Source organism: Simochromis diagramma, unplaced genomic scaffold (assembly GCF_900408965.1).
Source record: "Simochromis diagramma unplaced genomic scaffold, fSimDia1.1 OVJJ01000321.1, whole genome shotgun sequence".
NCBI lineage: Eukaryota > Metazoa > Chordata > Actinopteri > Cichliformes > Cichlidae > Simochromis > Simochromis diagramma.
The window spans coordinates 1,799,444-1,816,508 of NW_024386772.1; the positions used below are offsets into that span (position 1 = coordinate 1,799,444).

At 46.7% G+C, this 17,065-nt stretch overlaps 1 protein-coding gene across 1 annotated transcript in view; it reads right to left on the bottom strand.

Moving 5' to 3' along the window:
* grin2ca (glutamate receptor, ionotropic, N-methyl D-aspartate 2Ca) overlaps window positions 1-9,451 on the bottom strand; it is a 71,840-nt gene extending 62,389 nt beyond the window's left edge. The window contains exon 1 of the mRNA XM_040039558.1: window positions 7,616-9,451. The gene's annotated coding sequence lies outside the window, so the exon portion shown is untranslated. The remainder of the gene's footprint in view (window positions 1-7,615) is intronic.
* Between the last annotated feature and the right edge of the window lie 7,614 nt (window positions 9,452-17,065).

A 17,065-nucleotide genomic window follows, 5' to 3' on the forward strand; every position in this document is an offset into this window, starting at 1 on the left:
GAGGGAGATGGAGCAGAACTGAACAGTTGGATTTTCTGACTCTGTAGCATCAGAGGGGCCACGATCAGCAGGTTTTAAATGCCACAGCAGATGGAAAGCTATGTAGCCGGCTTTTATTACAGTTCCATCTTTGAAACCTCACGTAGCGATAAAGCAGCGCTCCCTCTGCAGCAAGTGTCGTATAACCTTGATCAGGTCATCGCCCAGCTTGAGCCTTTTGCATTAAACCTATAAAAAGAAAAGACTCCGTATTTTGGTCGTGCAATAAATGGATCAACCATAGTCGAGAAAAGATCATCATTTACTCCAAAGTGGGGGGAAAAATCCCCAAGGACAGAGGCCACGTGTTTGCTCGTCATTGGACAGATGTTTGATATATATCTCTCCTCTTTGCTTTGGCACATATATCGTCAGGGGACACTTCATCACCTGGTGTTGTCTTCGTCAGCACAGCGCGTAGTGAAATCGAACAGATTGTGACGCGTTTTGAGGGTAATAATCTCTGCGAGGCTGAAGATTACAATGGCAATGCAAATGTAATCCATTTTGCCTTTAACACATGGGCGGATGTTTGGCGAAGGCTTACGGGGCGCGACATCACACGCTGATATCCATACTCCTACTCTGACCCTGCGGGCTGACCTGGCTGTAAACCCGCGGCGGCAGGTAACACGGAGGGCGGCGGAAGCGTCCTCTGTCAGGCTTTGGCGGACCCCGCACTCGGCCTCATGTGCAGCCGTATGTAAAGCAGGGATCAGTGTAAGACCCTGGTTAAGCTGAAACTGGGGTTGCCCATGCAGAACCAGACCACCCCCCCTCCACCCCTGCCACCGGTGTCACCAGCTGTCACCAACCTGCTCTCCCAGTTGATATAGTGGCTGCACACAAATACAGCTGACCTCTGACACACACACACACACACACACACACACACACACACGCTCTAATCCACATATGAGCATATCACTTTGTTTTTAATCTGTGTGTGTGTGTGGCCTGTGCAGTCTTTCTCTCCTTTCCTATTTTGTGTGTAAAGCAGGAATGTGCAAGATAAACGCAACATAAGTCAGTTCTTCCAAATCACACACCCACAGAGGCATAAAGCTGGCAAGACCGTATTGATTTTTGTGTGCGGAGGCTTTGAAATACCAATTTTAAACCAATTTACTTTGTACTAAAGATAGAATTGAAATATTATATTTGAAAAACTCTTCAGCAACATCGCCGTATAGAAACATTGTGCTGGTTTCGGGGATAATCTTCAGGATCTGTCAAAGGCTTTCACACAGATGCTGATTCTTGGACAGCAAACTGGTTTAGTTTTTTCTCCCTGGATTCAGAGCTCAGTCATTAAATGCATACGTGGGTTTTACTTCAAGCAAACAGATTTTCAGTCATTTGGTGAGCTAATACAACTTAAACATGGTTCGAGGACTTCATGTCATTGTTGTATTTACATGTAAACCATAAATGAGGATGCAGACGAGGCTTGTTCGCCATTTGGTAAGAGTCAGCCTTTGCACCATGTCTGTGCTGCTGGTGCAAGAATAGCATTACTTATCCGGTCGTTCAGTCTGACGGCACTAGCCGTGTCTGGACCTAAACTCCGCTGCAGGTCCATATATCAAACGATCACTATGGCATTACTGAGAGTTGAAAAACTGTCTAAAGTCTTTCATCTTTAATAAAATGATCAGCGTTCTGCTCTACCAGGTGTAACAATTGAGTTTAACATCCAGGCATCCATGAAAACGGAATTTATGACATTTAACGGAGTTAGAAGTTAGCAGGGAGTTAGCTCGCTAGCTTCTATCTAAATACAATATAGCATGTCCTGACTGCGGGGTTTTGGAAACAAATTAAAACGTACAGCTCTGTTATCACTTCCAGCATAAATGAAGACAGAAAACTAAACAGCAGTGACGTTTGTAGGGTTACTGAAGTTGGGCTAGCTGCTATATAATGATGTGCTACGTGACCGCTAGCGACACAGCTATGTTAGCATAATATAAACAAGCTAACTTTTTTCCCACTCGATAAAAGTTAACGTGAGTGTTCTCGGTGGTCAGGAACAAATGTAATCGCATGGCAGGATGCTGTAAAAGGACCAAACTTCAGCCAGGAGAACAACTGAGATAATCCCTCCACAATACGAGGTTAGTCATTCATATACTGCTGCATGGGCTGGGCTGTAGTTACATCGTAAGGTTTTAAAATTGAGCTTAAATAAATGATTAGCGGTAATAAAAGCCGAGGGAGGTCAACAGTGATCACTGACTGTTTTAGGAGCTTTTTGAGATCAAATAGAAGAAAATACAAAACATTAAACATGTTAACAACACAAAAGCCATATTAAACGCAGACTACTTTAGGCCCGGAAGTAGGATTCGTCACGTCATCACTTAACGACCGGATAGCATGCTTGTAAGAATCCAGCTGCATCACAGGGTCACGTTAAATTCGGAAAGTGTCATCTGTCTTCACCGTGTTTGTTCTGGTTCGAGATGACTTGAAGGTCACTAGAGCAAAAACACTGCATAGATAGTAGAAATATTAGAATAATAATAGAACATTTGCATTTTTTTGGGCAGTTGTAACAGCTCACAGACATAAACCGAACCCTGCCCAGCAGAGGATGTACTCGACCTGCTGGTTCGGATCAGCTACCAGGACATAACAAAAACACTTGTTTGGCCCTCGATGTCTCCACGTGTAGCATGCTGTGAAAGTTCAACACATCCAGCAGACGCACATCTGCATCATCACCCAGTCTGAGCTGCGTTCAGCACATCAGTGTTGACTTTCTGCTCGGGTTCGGACTCCAAAGAAAAACATCTGTCATGTTTACCAAGTATCCACACAAAAAAACAGAATGAGCTGGAGCTTTGCAAAAACACTCTGCAGGACACTAAGTGTTATTAATTGGTTATTGAAAGGATACGTGGGAGAAATTTAATGTCAAAGGAAGCCGACAAAGAGATGGTTTTCTTTTGCTGTCTGGATGACTGCACGAGCTTTCGATTTGTCAGAATCTGTGAAAAGGTAGTGAGAGGTACAGCCTCAGTGCCTCTAATCGCAGCTCAAACATGTAAAACCACTCCATGGAAAGCAATCGGAGCATGTCATAAACAACTCTGGCTTTTATGGTTTTCTCCGGAGATGGCGTATTGATTTTTGCAACAATAAACAGCCTCCAGAAAAGTAAAAAACAATTCTTTATCTCTCAGGAAGTCACGAGTTGTGCCTTTTTTGCTCTGTTGAGCAGTTTGACTTTGTTAGGTGACGCTGAGAGTGACAAGAAGGACAGAGGAGGAGGAGACACGTGACAAAGCCCCAACCACGTCGTCATCACAAGCTGCCGAACCACCAGGACGCTGCGTGTCACTTTTTGTTAGACGGCAGTGGAAACGCTTCAGCCCGATTTCTTTAAACGCAGCTTTCTGCTTGGACGTCGTCTCACCGGCCTCCCTCGCTTTCCAGACCCTCCTTCTAAGGTTATCGCTGTCATCATCCCTCATCGAGACGCCCTCCCACCGCGTCACCCGCTCAGGGATAATTGTGAAAAATTAAGCGGGACACACGCAGCTGTGAATAGAAAGCGATTAGCTTAATCAATTTCCCGTACTACACAGCGCACATGCACCCACACGCGTCACACATGCACAAACGCTCAGGTTGGTGTCAGGATCCACAAGAGGCAGAAGAATGACAAGGAAAGGAGAGGCAAAGAAAGCCCCCCCTCCACCGCCCTCCCAACCCCACGGCGTGTCAGTTTTCCTTCTCAACAGGGACAGGACGTTAGACGAGGTGCAAGCGGCGCTGCGCCATGAATATAAATGGGCCCCGAGTCTCTGTTGTGCCCGTGAGTGCAGCCATAAACTCGAGAAGAGAGCAGCATAGCCTGCAAGCCTCATTCTGCCCGGATTTTGAGGTTTCACCACGCAGGCTGTGCAGTATGACAGCGCCCTGAGAACTTCTTCTTGCCCGGCGTCGCAGCACAGATCTGCGTTTGAACGTTTAACGGTGACCCGTACGGGTTTTAGAGATTGTCGAGAGAAGGTTTAGGGATGATGCCCGAGTTAAATCTACCCTCGTCTCTGATGACCTTGGATAGATTGATCTGATATCCTGTAACCTCCTTCCCTCCTCTGCAGTAAATGTTTTACTGTCTGGGATGCTTGTAACCGGCCGTCAATCAGAGCAGTTTCCATTTCAACCCGTTCCCCGTGCGGGCGAGCCGACTGGCGTTTCTGTTTTATGTCTTCTTCTTTTTCTTTTTTTTTGGGGGTCTGCTCTCTCAATCATCATTCTCCTCTTCCCGTCTTCCTCCCCTCCCTCGCCTCTCGCTTTGCAGAGACGTGAAGATGGGTGAGGTTTTGTGTCTTTAACATTTGATTAAGCAGATCGGCTCCGAGCGTGAGATGGGAGATCCGGACAGCTGACAAATCAGCCCGTGTCTGTGTGATACCAACCCGGAGGTTGTTTGTCAGTCTGCCCGCAGGCTGCAGGCTGCGAGCATGCGAGGCTTGCGTGACGATATAATTTAGCTCTGCAGTTGAAGAGCTCAGTAACTCAAGGCTACAGGAATGGTTGTTAAACTGGTGTTTGTGTAGCTGCTGTTGCTTTTCTCGCTGTCAGTCTCTGCGCTCACTGAGATCCAGCGCTGCGAAGGATGACGGCGTTCGTTGCTTTTAATATTGTTTCAATTATAAAAAGAGCAACAATGCTGCATCCATTTTAATTACCATACTCAGGCTGGTCCAGGCACAGCATCAGCACAGGGGAAGAGATTTCTTCACTCACTGGTTGATGTTTTATCAGCTGATAATCAACTGCTTCACATACTTAAGTGCAGCTGGCCAGGCCTCTCCTTACTCGGCTGCTAAAGCCTCATTCACACAGGCCTCATGGGGTCAACAGCTGCTTTCTGCAGGGGTCATCCCCATAATAACCCCTGGAAAACATGTGGATTCCACAACTGGTTTCTGACTCCAGCATCGTTCTTTGGTTGCTGCTATGTTGCTGTGGGGGTCAGTAGTTTGCTTGGAAGACGCCAATTTGTCTGCAAACACTTCACAACTGTAGAAATGAACTTTGCATTTCAGTCTTAGACTCTTTAGAAAAGCTTTGCATGATTCACAATTAAAAATGATATTACCAGCTGTCACCCTCTTGTCTGACTGTGTGCCTTACATGACCACAGATTCATATAAGAACCTTCCCTGTAATGTTTGAAGTCGTTACAGCTGCCTGGTGCTGCTGTAAGGTTCGTTCAGTGTCTGCTAACATGAAGGCTGATCCTCCCTGACAACCTGTAACTGATAGTGTTTAATAAGTCAGACATATTTGCTGCTGAGCGTGTTTTTGGTGCAGCCGGCAGAGTGACGATCATAGTAAAAACCCTCGTAACCATTTATTGAGTTAGGCAAGGTCCTCACGTGTGTTGAAGGGCAGGTGTGTGTGTGATGTAGTGAGATTGCATCATGTTGTGCGATGGGCTGAGGATCCTCCGGTTGGTTTCTGGTGCGCATGTACGTACAGGCTGTCTGTACTGAACTCACATACACGCACCCAATTACTGAAACTGGGATATGGTTGGTATAACATAATGAACAGCCATTTTTCACCTGCCTAACTGCTGCTGCACTGTCACACACTCTCACCACCCCCCACTCCCACTCTGCTCTGACTGCAGGAAAAACAGACTTTTACCTCCACCTGTGGACCTGCGATTTTACAACAAATAACCACGATTAACCGAAGACGTTTCATCCTCACTCCAACATCGCATGAATCTTAGGTTTGATTCAAAATAAATGAATTCTTGGAGCGTTTACTTCTATAGGCAGTGTAAATGAAAACTCTTTAATTGCATAAAAGCCCACGAGGAAACATAAGACCCAAATTTAGAGCCTGATAAATAAGAGGACATCTGCAAACTATGAAAAGGGACATAAAGCAGACTCATTTTCTTCCTAATGGATCTCAAACCAAAGTAACTGCGTGCCAAAGTGGAAATTATGCCCACTTCTTATCTAATCCCTGTTAAACTGGTTAATTTTAGAAGCCAGAATTCTTAAATGAGTATATTTTCTGGTCTGGACGTGTGTGGCTGTGTGTGCATTTAAATGACAGGCATCATTTCCAGGTTTGAAAAGTGAAACCAGTGGGGAAGTGGCTTAAATGTGCATTCCTTGTGGCAGCCAGCAGAGGGCGTCTCCTCTGGCTTGGATTGTGTAGAAGTCTATGGAAAAAACAGGCTTTTGTTCCCGTGATCTATAAGCTCATTAAAACCTTTGCCGATGAGTTTGTGTGACCTCGTCCTCTGTTTTCTTATCTAATTCAGCGTAGTGTTCCTTTTGTAATTCCCGATCACATCACGCATGCAGTGAAAGTGTCTCGGTCACACAAACACAGACAAACATGCTGTAGTCTGAGTCTGGCCCCTGTACAGGAAACACTGTTCCACAGGTTTCTGTAGGCGTTTAATAACCTGTGTGAGCCTTAAAAACAGATTAAAGTCAGTCTGTGTCACCAGCCATCCTTCGTGGCTGTGGTGTCCGGACAGCAGCAGCCTCGGCTCTCAAAGAAGTCGCGTCCAGCTCGGCAGAACGTCCCCGCGGATTCCCCCCCTCACCGTCGCCTCTCATTTAAACTGCCTCCCTTCCTCTGACCTCTTCACCGTCAAAGCCCCTTTTTCATATTCAGTTTCTGTCCACGCATTAAAATAAAACGACTTGAGTCGTGTTTAAGGCCTGTGACAGAAGAATCTGTTACTCTGAGCTAAAGAGACGTCCGTCAGTTATTCACTCAGGGATGGATAATGTGGCCGTTTGTTCCGGATGGACTCCTGCCTGTGTGTTGAGTTCCTGCTGCAGACATGCGTCTTGACACTATTACATTGTGGAGCTGATGGTGTTAGTGATCCTGGGGCACATGTCAGATAAAATATAGTTTGTTCCATGTTTGTTTTATCAGCAGCATTGTTTTCCTTGTATTTATTGGTCTGAGTGGGACAAATTTTCTTGGCTAACTTCTGAATAAATCTCTAATTTCGAGCCACAAGATTTGATTCGAAGGCGCCGCGTCTTCCTGGAGCCAAACCGCTAGAACGAATCCTTCGGTAATTGGAGCAAGCACACATTTTCTCACATCCTGTGAAGTCACTCTTCAGTGGCAGTTCAATTTCCCCTGCAGCAGTGGTATCTCAAGTCCGGCGGGCGTGTATCAAAAGGCCCTCTCAGCTGCTCTAACTGTTTACAATGACGCATCGATCCACTCTGCTTAATCCCCCCCCTCCCAGCAGCTCGGTGAGTTAAAGCAACAGTTACTGCCACCTACAAGAGGCGGAAAAAGCCCCGCGCAGCGTGTCGTCTGATCCCTCTGACAAGGATGCTGTCGAGTACCCCCTCTGATCTGATCCCCTCTGCGCTCTGATAATTCTGCTATTGACCCAAAGCAGAAAGCAGCAGGAGGAGGAAACTCTGCTCAACAAAACTACAAACAAAACTACTCCAAAGAAGCAGAAAGCATTTCCATACTTAACCAGGAGTGACTGCAAGCTGATCGGAGCACGCCGGTGCCTAAATAATGTGATCGACGAAGGTGATCTTACCTGTGTTGGCAATCCACATCCAGCCCAGGCTCGTCACCACTCATGCCGTGTGTGCAGCTTCAGCCGTCCTGTTCCCCGTTTTCTTTTTTTCCCCTCCTTCTCCTCCTCTCCTTTCTCTCCCCTTTGGCCCTCGTCTTCTCCTCCTCCTCCCTCCTTCGTATCTCCCTCCCCCTTTCGCTCTTCCTCTCCCTGCACTTGTTTGAGTCTATTTCAGTAGCAGCAACAGAGGAGCCCGCTGCGACGGTGGCATGGTTTCCAGCACTTTGGCAGAAGGTCACATTATCACTCGCTGGTAAAAGGGAGGGGGGGGGAAGAAGAGGAGCAGGAGGAGGATAGATGGAGTGACGGAGGGAGATCAAGGTGAACAGGTGCCAGAGGAGGAAAAGGAGAAGCAAAGCAAGTTGATATAATCTCAGCCGTCCACGGATGCGCTTTTGGTTTAGTTTTCCAACTTGTTGACAGGGACACCTCTGAAGACTGTTTTCAGGTAATGTGTCCCAGGAGGAGAAACTGAGGAGGAATTTAGGAGAAACCCGCGAGTGTGCATATCTGTGTGAAGCAGTAGCCTTTTTAAAGTCTTCACCAGCCGCGCACCTCTGGGGGAAAGATAATTCCTCTCTTGGCTGGAAAGTGAGTCTCTGGGAAAAAGAAAAAACTAACAAAGCTGCCAGAAACTTGCGCCAAAAGAAATCCTCAACCTTCAGCTCGTCACCCGCGTCCTTGATCGTCACTGCCCGGTTCGTGAAGACGCAGATCTACTCCGTCTCTGACACCTGTCCGCATCGCGTGTCCCCATCTATCGCAGGTCCTGCAGGGTGACCCTTCTCTTCATTTCCCAGACTCCCTCCTTCGTCCTCCTCTGGTGCGAGCGGTACTTTTACTGCCACTCCATCAAAATAAGGCTCTGAGAAATGATCCAGCTGCCCGGGACGAGGCCGTCGGCGGCCGGCGACAGATGGCCGGAACAGAGGTGCAGATGCAAACTGCTGGAGTTTGGAAATTCTTGGATCTTCCTCGTGACCTTTCTCCAAGCGCACCTTGCTTGCTCTAGCCTTCAGTTGGCTGCACTTGTTGTCCTGTATGCCTTGTTGTTTTTTGGGCTGTTCCTACCTGTGCCCCTCCTTCGCCCATCAGCAGAGCTTTCACTCTGGCTTCTCTGGCCGGCTGTAATCCTGACTCCTACACTCCATGTCACAGGAAGGGCTTGTGAGCTCTAATCATTATGTAGTAAGGATTTATCCTCTCGCTCTCCCTCCCGTCTCTCTCTTCCCTTCCCTCCACCCCTCCCGTTTATTTCCCTCCCTCTGCTCTTTGAGTACTGGCTGCCCTACAACTCTACAACATCCCCCCTTTTTCAACCACCACAGATTAATGCATCATCTCTCCTCACGCTTCCCTGGGACCCATTCGTTTGTCAACTCATTCATTTTTATTTTTTGCCTTCCCACCCGCTCGCTCGCTCCCCGTCTTGCCTCCTGTCTGCCCTGCCGCAGATCGCATCAACAGGTTTGCCCTTGAAATATTCTCTGGGACAGGCGGAGTCAGTGCCCACCGTTTCCTTCCCATCAGGAATGTGCTCGTCCCTTAAACTATAAGCTTTTAATCAGTGCACGCAGAGAACGCATCGATGGCAGTGTGTGCACATTTACAGTCTTTATATACTCTAACATAAATGTTGTACAATGTTCAAGTACACATCAGAGCCTGGCTCATTTTACTCCATCTAAGATGGGCTATGAACACACACACACACACACACACACACACACACACACACACACACACACACACACACAGTAGTGTAGTACTGTACAGAAATTTCCATTTGTTCGAGGTAATTTATACGCAGTGTTGTTGTAATGCGCTTTATCCACCAGGGAGCACTAACACATTTGTCCTGCTCAGTATGTATAACAAAGCCAAAGTGTGTGGACACCCCGGCATTACAGAGGCAGTAATCTGCTGCTGTCACAGCTTCACCCTGGATGAAGCCAGGGCTTTGTGTGGGTTTTCCTCACAGAAAACTTTTCCTTTATGGAGACACACTTTTCACACCGTTAAACTGGACCCTCCGAATCCCAGAATAATGTCAGGTTAGCTACATTTCTGGATGTAAAGCATGCCTTGTAGCAGTGGTTCTCAAACTGTGGGGTGAGTCCCACTGGTGCATGAACCTGTAACTTTGATGCTGACGTGAATCTTTAAGTCAAATTCTTTTCTGCCTCCTGAAGTGGGGCATGTCCGAACCACTGGGTGTGTATGAGAATCCACTTACAAGTTATTGGTCTGAGTGGGACCTTGTTCAGCTCAGCGAACCGGTTCTTCGCACACTTCATGCTTCAGCGTAACCTTCAGGTTCATAACTGGAGCAGAATAACCGCAGGACGAGGTCTGGGCCAAGCCAGCTGTTGGGCTGAGACGGGAGAAGCAGAAAACAAACTTTAAGAAAATTAAATAAATAAATAGAGTGCTAAAATGAATCCCAAACATACTTGCTGTTAACGTACCTGTTTGATGTGTGGGAAACAAGTAGCTTCTCCAGGTATACAGTGATGTTTCGCTCAGTATACTTTAAATATGCCTCATTTTTTCATGTCCTTTTAACAACCAGATAAAAAAAGATCTTTTGGAAATATGTTTGTAATTTATTTATTATTTAAATTAACACGTTTTGCAAATTTATATGACTTTGAGGTTACTTTTGTCCGTCTTTGAGCTGGAAGTCGTGCCTCCTATCTTTCTTTGAGCGATGCATTTTTCACAATGCTGTTGTTTGGAAATGATTTATATTTTTATATCTTGTCTCTTAGAATAGAATAATCCTTTAATTGTCCCACAAGGTGAAATTTGGTTGCAACAGCAGCCAGAAAGACACATATACAACAAACAAATCTCGTCTCTTGTAAAGTTAGATATATTTTCCATCCATCCGTCCTCTTTCGCAGGGTCGCAGTGAGGTTGGAGCCTGTCTCAGCTGTCACAAGGTGAAATGCAGGGTCAACCTATCACAGGCAGCTAAGAATCACCAGCTAACCTCACATGCATGTGTTCAGACGGGGCTGTCCGGAGAGAACCCGCGCGCACGCTGACTGACTTTCAGCATTTAGCTGAGATTTATCATCTGTTTTTACTCCCTGCTTGCAGAGCAGCAGGTCGATACTGTGCTGAGAGAGACGCAAACTGAGGGGTTGGCTGCACGTGAGAATCTGTGTCTCTTCGAGGCGAGCATCTGCAGGCTGTGGACGCTGTGGCGAGAGCGTAGTCTGTTGGCGAGGGAGGGAGGAGCGCTTGATGCACGTGTTCGGAGAGTTGCGTTCCCCTCCTGATGCTTGCTGTAATGGTCCCACTAAAACGCTAAAATGACCCCCCACACTGGGAAAGGTCCCGGTGCTCCCCGTGGGCAGTCTGCCAGCATGTTGAAATTGATCATTCCTGTTATGAAATGATTTTTGCACGTTTGATTCCACAGCTGATGTGAAAATACAGCTGCAGCTTTGACCTTGGTTGACCTTGGCCATCTCCCAGCAAACATGTTTCACTCCTCTGACCTCAGAGGCTCAGCGTTGTTGTGTCGAGTCTGCAGGAACTGCAAAGTAGAAATCTTTGAAAGGTCACGCTGGTGTTCTGGACATGAAACGGCACCGAGACAAACTCGACTTTAACAGACCGGCGCAGGCTGTCTGCAGGTGACTCATACTCGTCTCGAACGCACCACAAACACGCCGCCTGAAGCTGTTTTAGCTCCACGTTACTGATTTGATCAGGACACCAGCCCCCCCTAGAGTTCAGAGAGGAGAAATGCACCTGCTGATTTGCACGTGAAATTGCTGCTCAGAAACACTCTTACCTGTGAACTGCGTTGCACTTTGCCCTGTGTTTAAATATTTCAGCGTCTCAACCTGCACTCCACTTTCTCAGCCCCGAGCTGACTGTGAATGAGCTCAGAATCATTTTGATGACACACGTTTACACACTTCCAGGTCACATTTGCATATATTACATTGCCGAGCTGCAAACAATCTCCATCACAAAGACAATTGCAAACTGCTGTGGCACGCACAAGCCATTAATCTTAATTTCTTCCCTTGTGGATGAATCCTTGGAAAAATGAATCCTTTTTCTCGGGCAGAAGGACATCAGTCGGATTTTATGAGCCTGTCAGGGCGGCACTGAGAGCTGTGCCGGCGAGGCCGTGTTTGTTTCTCTGCGTACGATGCTGGAGGCTGAGCCCGCGACCCCGATCGATCACCGGACGATAATAAATATCCACGAATCCCCAGTTTGTAATCAAGAGCTCACAGGCTTTCCTCCACTGATATTTGATCAATAAGGCGAACAGATGGGACTGTAAAGCAACAATGAGGTGTTGGGTTGCTGCAGGAAGTCTTACCTGCCCGACGCGGGTACACCTTTTATTGTTTATTTTTAGTTTCTCTTTTCTCCATCAAAAGAAGCAGAAAACAAACCTGAGACTTTCTTTAATCTACAGTCACAACTTTTCTGTTTGTTGTTTTGAGCAAATAATTGCTCAGCACTCAGGATGATTTTGACCTTCATACCACAGGTGATCTCAAGTTTGACCTTGACTTTTAGTTTGAGGTCAAGTTTTGTGATTTTTATATTTATGCTGTTCATGCATCTGCTAAGAGGGAAGCCCTGGTGGCCTCCAGTATTTTCAGGAATAGGAAACACGTGTTAAGTTTCTTGTTTGACTGCTCCTGATTTATTATTTTTTTTAAACTACTTGACTACATTGTTTTTTATGTAGGATGATGACGCGCTGTTAAAGCACGTGTTAAAGGTTTGTACACTCTGACTGTGCGTGTGGCTCATCATCCACGCTCCAGTTTGCACATTCTTGGCTCGTCATCTTCCCGAACCGTCGGTTCTTTCCTTTTCCGGGCTTGTTCATAGAGGCTCACCTGACTGTTGGGGTGTCTCTGTATTATTGTAAGGTTGTACCTTATAGTATAAAGCACCTTGAGGCGATTGTTGCTGTGATTTGGTGCTTTGTATACATAAAATATCCAGATGTTCCACCCACTGGCTGGTGAAGTCTCCTTTTTAAACCTCTAACTGAGCTATTTTCTGAATTGCCATTGGCCAAACAGTGATTTCTGACTCTAATAATGACGATGATTTACCGAATCGAAAGTGTTTACTGAGGTCACAGACGAGGAGAGCTGAGCGCCGTGCATCTGCTGGCTATTCAGAAGCCTGCAGGTTAAGGTGCTTCCACTTTGGCTTCGCTCTTCAGGCACAGATGCTATGTCAGTCTTTTATACCAACCAACGGATTTTCTGATTTGGAAGCATAAGAAATGGATCTGATTTCAGAGCATCAGTTCAAATGACTTCAGCGAACTCTTTGATGAGCCTGATCTGTTCAGGCTGACACACTCTGTTGCTGTAGGCTGGCATTCGTGTAAACTGTAAGGCTTTGGCCGAGCAGGTGGGCTGAGCGAGGAGGAAGTAACACATGTCGGGGCAGCAGCAGAGGGAAAGGCAGACATATGCTCTTTCTCTGTGGCCTGGCCTTCCTGCTTCACCGGACAATATGGCAGCGAATCACAGCTGACCCAAAATATTATTTCCTCACAAACGGCAAACCAAACGTCATCTCGGGCGTCACCGTGGCATTTAGAAACAGAGCCTCTGCTTTTCTTCCTGGCAGCGCTCGGAGATATTTTCAGATGAGTCTGAGGTGAGGTCAAAGGGTAAGGTAGAAGGTAAAAGGCCACACTCGGCTGCTGTGGATCCCACGAGGGGGCGCACATTCATCCCACCTGTGACCGACACCAGCTCGACTTGTTTATGAGACTCCTGAATGAAAACGTTTCTGTAACGGCGCTGTTAACAGTGATGTCCCAGACTCATTTACTTTTGAGCCTGTGCTCTTTACACCAGCCAGTGGCCTGACTCCTGCAGCCTCAGCCGGCACGACGAGCTGCTCCCAAAGTCCGCTGGGTGTCTTGAGGCTGTTTGGCGTTTCCGTCCAGCAGCCAGCGGCGCTTCACTCGGGCCCGGAGAGCCCGGACGCAACCTGTCAAGCCGTTAAGCGTCTGTTCTCCCCAGAAGCTCGTGCCAAGCTGAGACCGGTCACCTGATGGATGATGCAGTGACTGTAAACAGGTCAACATCACTGCTCAGGCCACTCGCCACCAAAGAACAGGAAACAAACATGGATGCAGTATGCAGAAAATGACTTCCTGCTGCACGTTTATGGAGCGTGTCTGATAAACGAGTTCACGCGCTCACATATCTGTTACCTGCAGCTGAACTTGGCTTGGCACTGACTGTACAGAGCTGAAGCAGCTTAAAGTGTGAGCAAAGCTTTTCTCTTCTAAGCTCACCGTGTGTCCTGATAGCAGACACACAGCAGTGTAACGCAGGTGTTTGCATTTCTGGGCAGACAGGTGGGTACATTAACTTTACATCTTTTCAAACGGATGTCCATACCTCCCCTGAACATGTTTAACCTCCAGTGTTCTGTTTGGTTAGCCGACCTCAGCTAGCCTGGTTTTGCTATCTTACCTCTAAAGTGGACCCATCTGCTCCTCTGCAGCTCTTGACTCAGCTAGAGAAGCTTTGCATAAATCGCCTGTTAAACAAAGTGTATTTATGTGAAACCTGCCTTTGCTGTGCTCACTTCTTCACCTCCCTGACACTAGTAATTTTAGGCCCCGCCCCCTCCCCCTTTAGTTAATCCATTAAAAACATATAGAAGAGGGCGCCGGTTGGCCCGCCTCGTTGAAAACGATCCTGAATTAAATAATATCTGTGAACCTTGAGTAGTGACGTATGTAACGCATATAAAAGCTAGACTTGCATTTATTCTTTGACTTTTATTTAAAGCGGTGAGAGCTTTGGAGATCTGTAAGGTGCATTACTCTGCAGTGTAATGTCACAAAAGCACATGAAATCTAAGAAGCCTTTAATGTTTCACGTTCAGGCTGTGCACCGACGTCCTTTATTCTCCGTGTGCTGTGACAGGCTCTCGGGTCTGTTTGAGGACTTTCTCTGCAGGCGAGCGTCAATTGTTAGCACCACCCCGAGACTTCACACACACATGCAGAGACTGAGAAGTGTGTCCTCAGCACCTCTCCAGTCAGCTGCTCTCATCGCCGGTGTGCCAGCGCCCTCCACAGGCAGCTCACGCCACTCAAATCCCGTCTGTCTGGATTTTGCACCCAAAGCTTTGCCCTTTCGACAAAAACAAAGCAAAGCATTGGTGACAAATTGCTTTTATTTGCAAGGCGTCGCCAGTTCCCCTCTACTTTCCGTGCTCTATATTCAGGACGTCCACCTGCACGAGTCCCCGCTGGCTTTAGTTGCACGAGGGCGGCCTTGCCAAGCAGTCGTATAATCCACAGGGTGAATAAAAATGGATTTGGCTGCAACAGACGCCCGGTAAGCTGCCTTAAACCAACAGGCAGAATTGTGCACAACGCAGATTCTCTCATGTACATCCTCATTTTTCACAGGTCACACTGTTCCTGCTGATAACACTAATCTGCACGTCTGCAAATACACTTTTTGATCCCCCAAAATGTAATCTGAAATTAGATCATAACACAAAGACAAACACCCTCAGTTCAGCTAAGATGGCGTTAAACGCTTCATTTCATTGATCAGAATTAGTTTTTATTCCCGTCAGCACACGGGGTGAACGCTCTTCTTCACGAGCTGCGTGAATGATTCGCACCTCCCGATAAAGAGCTTTAGTCTCGAGAAAAGCCGCACGAGCGTACACGTTCGCCTGTCAGAGTGAGCGAGCGTTTCCTGGCACCGTGTCCTCTTCTCCCTCCGTCTCCAGAGGCCTCGGACAACAGACGGGTCACAGCGTAGCCACATTTTAAATCCGGTGTGCAGATGGACACCAGTGGTGGTTCTAAATCCTGAGCGCCTTGGCACCAGGCAAACGCAGAGAGAGAGAAGACAGCGATTCATCATCGGTTCGATTTTGTTTCCAGTGAAAACATGGTCCGAAGGAGCGATCATCCAGGCTCTTTGCTCGCGGAGCTTTGTTTTCGTTGCGTTAGATAATCAAGCAGACAGATTTTCAACTGATGTCAGTGCTTTGACTCCAATTAGGAACCAGCGGCGTTATAAATAATATGAATAAGCACAGTTACAGCGTCACAGATGGGCTCTAATTGTCTTACCAAGAGGCAGAAACGAAAAGCTTTTGTCTCCCACAAAGGTTTAAATGTTATTTCTTTCCAACTTCGTTCCAGAAAACGTCCCAAACTTGTTTTATTTCCTTTGCAGTTGTTCTCTTTATGCTTCTACTTCATGCATTTACGGAAAGAAAATGTTTCGAAATATGTTTTTTGCTTTGGGTTTGAAGCTCGACGCTGTTTTTTCACCCGTAAACTATTATTTTGGTAAATTCATGTCCCCATTAGTCACCCGAACACTGTCTTTTAGAGAAAAGTATGAAAAATAATGGGAATTATTTTTTGATGAATGATTAGTGTGTTGTATCCACCCTGCCGGGACACATTCTGACATATTACGATTGAAGTTTGGGGTAATTAAGACCTCAGATATTGGATATTAGATACAGTCATAACTTCCAAGCATCCATTCTCTTCCGCTTTTCCTTGTCAGGGTCGCTGGGGGGTGGAGCCTATCCTGTCTTAGGGCGAGAGGCAGGGTGCACCCTGGACAGGTCGCCAGTCTGTTGCATTGCTAACACACAGAGACAGACAACCATCTGCACTCACATTCACACATATGGGTAATTTAGAGTCACTAATGAACCTTTCCCCATTAACTGCATGTCTTTGGACTGTGGGAGGAAGCGGAGTACAGAACAGAACTCACGCAAACACGCAGAGAACATGCAAACTCCTACAGCCATAACTTATCAGATATAAACAGACGGGTTGGAGTTTACAAGATGCAGAACGACCAGAACGAGACCTTTTAATGGTTTCCACATAGTCTTATAATCAGAAATAATATTAAATCTCCCTCCACCCCTCTTCTGATAGTAACACGTCTTTCTCTCTGACAGACTTCACTTCTAAGCTCTTCTTGTAAAATTTGCAGTCCAGAAGTGCCGCTCATCCTCGGAGTTTCTAATTCTTTTGGCCGTAACAGATTGGGTTAATTGTGGAAAAGGATAAAATAAAAAAGATCACAGCAGGGGGCAAATTAAAGGGAACACACTTCTCTTTTTAGTTTTCTAATGAAGAAGAAGATAATTATGCCCGCTAGTTAGAGAGATAGACGTCTGCCTTATCCTAACTTCTGTAATGCTGCGTGCTTTCTCTGTGATGAGGCTTTCTGAAGATCTTCTGGAGTTTGTTGGTCGTATGATGAGACAAACGGGTGTCTGATGGGCCAGTGACACGTCTGTGTGTGCATTAGGGGAGAACATCATATCAGGGAGGCCCCGAGTACACGTGGTTTGATGGCAAGCTTAACCTAAAGGATCCTCTGG